Source organism: Babylonia areolata, chromosome 8 (genome assembly GCF_041734735.1).
Source record: "Babylonia areolata isolate BAREFJ2019XMU chromosome 8, ASM4173473v1, whole genome shotgun sequence".
NCBI lineage: Eukaryota > Metazoa > Mollusca > Gastropoda > Neogastropoda > Buccinidae > Babylonia > Babylonia areolata.
Window position 1 is genome coordinate 31,442,662 of NC_134883.1, and position 7,500 is coordinate 31,450,161.

Here is a 7,500-nt window from a genome sequence, read left to right on the forward strand (position 1 = left end):
ATTAAGGATGAGCTGGTTCAGATGCCTTCTGTCAACTCGGTTTAATAGATTTCATGCATAACTTATACCCAGACTTGGAAGACTTGAAGGTTCTTGGTGGAAAACGTTCTAATGTATTAGTAAATAGCCTACAAAACCCCTCTGGGGAGATGTTGTCGAACATTATAGAAATTACTGCTCAAGAGGCAACCCTGAGAAGCGCAAGAACTCTTTGTCTGAAAACATATTGTAATGCTTTAATAACAAGAGGCAACAGTGCAGTTTTTTCATGAATGAATGGACCGATGCAGGGATAACTACTATTCCATTTGATGGGTGTAAATGGAAATCTTTCATTTGCTGAGTGTAAACAAAGGTATGCTACCGTGATATGAACACATTTCTTAACATTTACAGGAATTGTTAAAGCAGACAGAACATATATCAGAAAGGCACTATGGAGGGAGGATGGAAACGTCGATGACAATGAAAGAGCTTGTCTGACAACATCAAGGACTGGACGGGTATGACCTTCCCAGATCTTCTTTCCAACGCAATAGAGTAGAGTGAAAACAAGGGCCAACAAGTCCACGGCAATACTCTATCCCAGTATGCCTGCCTCTAGTCTTCGCATTGTACATGGGCAGACAAAACAATCTCATGTTAGGGCTCTGTAGAGCGATCAAATGAACAAGTTTAAAGGTGATGATTGCATAGACAATTGACGATGATACCTAATACTGAGTAGGACCGAGCTCCGTTCAGTTGCAGAAGAACTCTTTTTCACGAAGAAATCTGCACACCAAATTTCCCTTCGACATATTGTGCCTGGCGACGTCTTTCTTCAGTAGACGCAGGCCTTCAGGGGCCGTATTCCAGACAAAAATCATCTTGCCTTCAGGCAAGTAACCTTTGACATGATAGAGACCCGCAGGTACAGTTTATCTTGAAGGTATGTTAACTTCCTGTTCAAGACACGCGTCGTGCACTCAGGCAGCTAAGCCATCATCTATAATTAATCCTGGCGATTCCCTTCTGCGCATACTCTTCTCACACCACTATAGTTCAGAGCATTGTCGAGAGAGTTAGCAAAACACATGCAATCTGCAAAGCACACCTGGTTTCCCCCAACATTAACAATGCTGCAATGTTGGTGTCTCTTCATGTATTGTTCTGCCTTGTACATGTCAATGTGATTATATTTATTTTCATTCCTTTAATTTGACCTCGTAATTTATGTGCTTTCTTGTTTCTTGTTGGATAGGTCTTAAATAAGCCATGTTTGATGTCGTTCCCATTCATTTTGCGTTTATGTGCTTATTTCATGTTGTTTCTTTGAATAAACATAGTTCAAAACCGTCACATTTACTTCTGCTTTTTTTCTAAAAAAAAACACTACAACAAAGGGATCCTCCATATTTATCTCTGCTTCGTGGGCAGTCACCCTTGTAAATTGCCTTCGCGTTTGAAGATCCGCGGGTATGCTCTTGTGTTACTGAATACCGGATATTGCTTACCCTCGGACAGGTTGCCTTGCATCAGGCAGATAACCCGCAGATGCACATTTACTCACAGGCATGCTGGTCTCTTGAGTACGGTCCCAGAACAAACAAACAGTAGAGGCAACATTATGCCCTGGTCAAGACAGGAGACAGAGACATGGACAAAGAGAGAAACAAAGAGGGTAGCGAAAAACGGAGAGATAGAGAGACGGAGACAGAAAGACAGAGACCCTTTGACACTTTAATGTCTTTGGTCACGAGGTCCTTATGAAATGGATGAACGCATCAACATACTTTCAATTTATAACAAACCATTATCTTAAACGAATGAAATGGTGAAAGCAAATGATGAAACAAAACAAAGCTCCTTCTTTGCAGGAAAATGACAGTAACCAACAGGCCACCCAACACATAATAACTCCGTTCATTCATCTGTCAATGCACCATGTAACATATTCCAACACTGGCTACAGAAGAAAATTGTTGAACCTATCTGACCACGTAGTGTGCTTCTTGCTTAATCTTCATAGCTTCTGATATAAATTTTGCTAGCGACATTATCACCTCGTGATCTTCTGATTAATTTTTAGCATTCTAAAGAGATCCTTTCTTTTTGAATTTTTTTTTTTTTTTTTTAAACCACAGTTACTTCTCAAATCATCATATGATTTGCTATCAAACATACAATTAATTTCATCGTCAACTGTGGAGTTACACAAAGGACATGGAGAATTTGTGGACTTATCTGGCATATACCATTTTTGTTGGCGTTAATGCCAAGAGTTTTTAATCTAAATTGGGCGAGCATTGTACAATGCCATTTATTTGTAATAACAGTTAGGAATTTTTCAGCTTCAAATATACTTTTAAATAAATGGAACCGGCTGTACTTATCCTTACTTTCTATGTCTGAACACCATTCTTGTTTAAAATGTATCAAGCAGTCTGTATTTAAATTCTGAAATAAAACTGTGCTCATATCCCACACCTTGACACATCCACACAACTGCAAAACTATTTCTGACAAAACGTTTCTTACACAAGAAGCCCAATTTTCTTTTCCCTAAAAAGAACAAGAACAGAGAGACAGAGAGAGACATACAAACAGACCGAAACAGAGACAGATGCAGAATCAGATAGAGACAGAGAGACCAAAAAAAAAAAAAGGGGGGGGGGGGAGGGGGGGGTGGAAGAGAGCGAGAGAGAGAGAGGGAGGGAGGAAGTGAAAGAGATAGAAATTTATTCAGTCTGGGCCAAGTCTACTTCTGGGGCCGTATTCAAGAGACCATAATGCCTGTGGGTAAATGCATGCCTGTGGGTGATCTGCCTGAGGCACGGCAAAACTGTTCGAGAGTAAGCAATATCCAGTATTCAGGACCACAACAGCCCACTCGCGGATCTACAAATCCGAAGGCAAATTACCCTCACTACCTGCCAAGGGTGACTGCCCACGAAACAGAGATAAATATGGCGGATCCCTTTGCAGCAGTGTTTTTGAGAAAAAAAACCCAAACAAAACAAGCGTGCTTTGCGAATAGCACGTGTCTTGCGAACCCTCTCGACAATGCTCTGAACTGTGGTGCAGCAAGAAGTAAACCTGAGAGTAATTGTAGAAGATGGGTTAGCCGCCTGCATGCACTGCACATGTGTTGAATACACAGATAACTAAGCCTTCACGTCAAACTGTACCTGCAGGTCCGTGCCATGTCAAAGGTAACTTGCTTGAAGGCAAAATGAATTTTGTCTTGAATTCGGCCCCTGAAGGGGAATATAAAGACACGATAGTAATAATGATCTCATACATTCACACACACACACACACACACACACACACACACACACACACACACACACACACACATATATATATATATATATATATATATATATATATATATGTATATATATATACATATATATATATATATGTGTGTGTGTGTGTGTGTGTGTGTGTGTGTGTGTGTGTGTGTGTGTACACCAAATACACACATGAGTATATGTACAGTCGAACTAAGCCGGATGTAACGAATGTCGGATATAAGGAAGCAAAAAGGTTGGTCCCAGCAAAAATTCTTCTTTACATGACTAGAAAATACATCGGATGTTAAGAAGAGAGAGATAGAGACAGACAATGTGAGAAAGAGAGTGGATTCAAGGGATGCAATCACTCTAATTCGTGAAAACAAATTTGAATGTTTATCTCCCTTGACTGGTATCCATTGTGACCATTTTCCTAATATCACACACACACACACACACACACACACACACACACACACACACACACACACACACACACACACACACACACACACACATACGCGCGCGCGAACACACATACACAAATAAAAATAGAGACATACATGGTGGGACACAAAGTAAGAGAGAGACAGAGACTGAAACAGTCACAAAGAGACAGAGAGAGGGAAAGAGTAACAGAGAGATTCAGATTCAGATGATTTATTCATCTGTTGGCCTAGGCCCCCTCATGAAGGATATAGGGTATTGACTACATGCATCATATGCAACGAACATGCATTATTTCAACCACATATCAAAGCACACAATTATAGAAACGCTGCAGTGAAGTACAGTATCTTAAGAAGTTACTATTTCCCTAGATTTAAACGCCTTGTGCAAAAATAGTGAACAGTTTCCATACATCATCATGTGACGTGGATGACAATGATAAACATGATTTTAAAAGGCTTGGTTGTCGATGGTACTTAGGTAATATATATATTTTTTCTGAAATGCTCCAAAGACCTGGACAACGAAACACAAAATGCACTTCATCTTCTCTGCCCTCTTTACACAATGGACAAATCAAATCATTGTCAGTAAAATCTCTGCATCTGTAATAATGTGTAGCCAAATCGGATACACATAATCTACATCTTGTTATTACATGTGTTATAGTGTGCTAGCAGTGTCACCCCCCCCTCCCCCGCCACCCACACTCTGTACCCCTTTCCCTCCCCATCCCTTCACCCCCCTTCCCCCCCTTCTTATCTCCCTTCCCACTCCATCCAAAGTCCAGTCGTTGAGGTCGCTATCTTTACCTAGAGCAATATCCGCCCTTCTGAAATACTACAATGTTACTCTTACCCATGTTGAAGGGAAGCGGCTGCATGGTGTAAATTATTCAAATGAGTCTGTAGACCAACAAAGAGTTTTGGACAACAATTACAACATCATCAGCTCGTAAGAAAATGAATAGTTCAAATGCATCAAAGGAAAAAGAAGCGCCATATAAATCTTCAATTATAACATCCATGGCATATTCATTGATAAAAAATGGAGAACAATACTGGACTGCACACATCGCCTTGTTTTACTCCAGATGTCTGTATTATCTGTCAATTTAGCACCACATCTAAATCTACATTTTACAATGTCATAAGTACTTTGAATACACTTGAATTTACCTCTTATACCATTTTTAATAATAGTGGCCAAAGTAAATATTTGTGTATTGGATCAAAGGCTTTCCCGAAGTCAATAAAAGCTACATAACGTCTACAATCATTAGAAAATTGCTTTTGCACTAATGCCATTATTGAACATCCTTTCTTAAAGCCTGCTTGGTGTTCGCCAGTATTATCATTTTTTGGTACTCATTCTTGTATTCTACTATTTGTTATTGCACTAAACATTTTACTACTTATATTATCACACACAAAAACGCCTCTGTAGTTGTTGGGGTGGTTTTAATATCTCCTTTCTTGAAAAGTGTTAAAATGGTGGATTCAGACCAGTTTTGAGGAAATAATACCCTTAACAAACAGAGTATCAAACAATAAAAAATGTATGGCATGGCCATTTGAATACTTAGATATTTCACCAGTTATTCGATCAGGCCCAGGAGCTTTACGATTTTTTCAATTTGTTCCACGCATAATACGTTTTCCCCTGGAGATTGGACGGTTCACATAATCATCAGACTCAACATACTGAACATCCTCACTCTCATTATCATTAACTGTTACCTGTTCTAATGATGATTTAAAATGCTACAAACATGCGTCGATACTGATGTAATTTCGTCATTGTTCTTTTTCTGTTTTTTCTCTTTTTTTCTTTTTCTTTTTTTCCTTTTTTTTTCCTATCAGTTTTTTTTTTTTTTTTATGAAGAGCTTCCCAGAAATCTTTCTGATTCCGTATGGAAGTAATAAGTTGATCTTATAATGCATCATGGAACGGTTAACCTTTTTTTATCTTTTCAATAACTATTTATATTCACGTCTCGCTGGATTATATTCATGACAAACTTTCACATCTGAAGAAGGTTTGCATTTTGCTAACATTCTTCTTATCTTTTGTTCATTAATTCTATTCTCGTGGTCAAACCAGTCATCGGAGTTTCTATTATTACTGACACAGACACGTTTCTTTTCTTGCAGTCAGCAGATTGTCTCGTACATTCATTGAATATATCAAGTGCTTCGTTAACATCAACACCAATTAAATTTATAGCCTTGTCAAATTCAGTACATACCTTTCTGTATAAAAGATCATTAAACAAATAAGCATTTTCGTTATTCCACACAAACCTGTCGAACTACTGAATCGCACATATTTTCATTTGGGACTCTGATATTAACAGGTATATGATCAGAATCTATCTGTTTACAAACGCTCACTTTACATGCTTCACACACAATGGAAAAATGCTCATCTGAAAAAAATAAAGTAGTCAATGACACCATTCCCTGTTTCAGAAATTGATGTGCAGCGATCTTCAAAGTCGCCATCACATATTCCATTTAGAATAGTTCAACTTAAAATAGTACAAATAGTAGCAATTCTTTGCCACAACTGTTCAGAGCACAACTTTCCAAGGAAGGTCTAGCATTCAGAGATTGGCTTTTATATTGCATGTCAATAATAGAATTTGTATTTTGTATTTGTATTTTGTATTTCCTTTTATCACAACAAATTTCTCTATGTGAAATTCGGCCTGCTCTCCCCAGGGAGAGCGTGTCGCTACACTAAAGCGCCACCCATGTTTTTTTTGTATTTTCTCCTGCGTGCAGTTTTATTTGTTTTTCCTATTGAAGTGGATTTTTCTACAAAATTTTGCCAGGAACAACCCTTTTGTTGCCGTGCGTTCTTTTACGTGCGCTAAGTGCATGCTGCACACGGGACCTCGGTTTATCGTCCCATCCGACTGACTAGCGTCCAGACCACCACTCAAGGTCTAGTGGAGGGGGAGAAAATATCCACAGCTGAACCGTGATTCGAACCAGCGCGCTCAGATTCTCTCGCTTCCTAGGCGGACGCGTTACCTCTAAACCATCACTTCACTCCATTTTCCAGGTAATCGTGAGAAATGTTTGATGTCCTGCTATTGAGATCTCCACAATATATAGTTGGGGTTTTTATCGTTCAAAAATGTATTTTTGATGTGTGTGTGTGTGTGTGTGTGTGTGTGTGTGTGTGTGTGTGTGTGTGTGTGTGTGTGTGTGTGTGTGTGTGTGTAACGTAATCGATACCAGCAGCTTTGCCATGTTGTCGACATAAGCTCACACCAGTAAATTATTGAACTGGATTAATTTCAGCATAATCAATGTCAACGTGTGGTTCGTCCGTCGAGATCGACGAGGACCATCTAGTCATCCTGGGGGTGGGTGGGTTGGGCTCTGTGGGTGCACAGATGACTGGTCAGGTCAATCCGCGCCCGGAAGGTTCTGACGCAGTGTGGACAGGGTATGGTGGCGGCTGTCCGGGGCTTGCGTTGCTCTGCTGCAGCGATTCTGTTGGCCTCACAGGATTTGGCGCCATTGTGGACAGCTGAACGCCACTTTGGTCTGTCCATTGCATTCAGCTCCCATGTGTCGTGGCTGATGTTGAAGGCCTTCAGAGAAGCTTTCAGAGTGTCTTTGAAGCGCTTCTTTTGGCCTCCATGGGAGCGCTTGCCATGTTGGAGTTCGCCGTACAGCAGTTTCTTGGGGAGCCGGTGGTCTAGCATGCGAACTACATGGCCTGCCCAGCGCAGATGGGCCTGCATCAAGATGGT